Source organism: Saimiri boliviensis, chromosome 1 (assembly GCF_048565385.1).
Source record: "Saimiri boliviensis isolate mSaiBol1 chromosome 1, mSaiBol1.pri, whole genome shotgun sequence".
Lineage (NCBI taxonomy): Eukaryota > Metazoa > Chordata > Mammalia > Primates > Cebidae > Saimiri > Saimiri boliviensis.
Window position 1 is genome coordinate 263,005,267 of NC_133449.1, and position 1,072 is coordinate 263,006,338.

The window sequence follows — 1,072 nt, forward strand, 5'->3', positions numbered from 1 at the left end:
ACATAGATAAAGCACTTGGAACAATAACTTGTACAAGGTCAACACCATAGAATATTAGCTGTTATTTTTATTGTTACTGGCAAATAGAGAAACAAAATGGAAGCTGGAGGCATCACTATTGTGTACGACTCACTCCAACGACAGGAGGTGACATAAGCCAATGTGATAAAACAGAGAGTGGTGGTACAAAATAGGTGATTAATAAATATATGTTGAATGGAGACTAGCGAACAGTACAGTCAGGATGGCTAAAGATGACCCCAAGAAACCAAAGGGCAAGGTGTCTACTTATGCCTTCTTTGTGCAGACGTGCAGAGAACATAAGAAGAAAAACCTAGAGGTCCCTGTCAATTTTGCAGAGTTTTCCAAGAAATGCTCTGACAGGTGGAAGACAATGAAGAAATCTAAATTTGATGAAATGGCAAAGGTGGATAAAGTGCTCTATGATCAGGAAATGAAGGCTTGTGGACCAGCTGAGGGAGGCAGGAAGAAGAAGGATCCTAATGTCCCCAAAAGGCCACCATCTGGATTCTTCCTGTTCTGCTCAGAATTCCACCCCAAGATCAAATCCATAAACCCTGGCATCTCTATTGGAGACGTGGCAAAAAAGCCAAGTGAGACGTGGAATAACCTAAGTGACAGTGAAAAGCCGCCTTCCGTCACGAAGAAGAAAGCTTCATCACAAAGCTGAAGGGGAAGTATGAGAAGGATGTTGCTGACTATAAGACAAAAGGAAAGTTTGATGGTGCAAAGAGTCCTGCTAAAGTTGCCAGGAAAAAGGTAGAAGAGGAAGATGAAGAAGACGAGGAGGAAGAGGAAGAGGAGGCTGAATAAAGAAATTTTTTTTCTCTGCCAAAAAAAAAAACCTCTCTCTCTCTCTATATATATATATAATTTGAATAGGTGGATTAATAAATAAGAGTCTCCACAGTAAACCAGGAGGATCTACAGCAAATTTGTAGATGTATGTGAACAGTAAAGAAGGCTGAAGCAAGAAAGGACGCCCGACTTTCTTGGGCTATATACCCTGGGAGTAAACCAGATTGCTTACAGAAACAGTGCTAAACTTCCT

General features: G+C 41.0%; 1 pseudogene; it reads left to right on the plus strand.

The window, feature by feature from the left end:
• The first annotated feature begins 244 nt into the window (after positions 1–244).
• Positions 245–834, plus strand: LOC101044589 (high mobility group protein B3 pseudogene; annotated as a pseudogene).
• Positions 835–1,072: the final 238 nt, after the last annotated feature.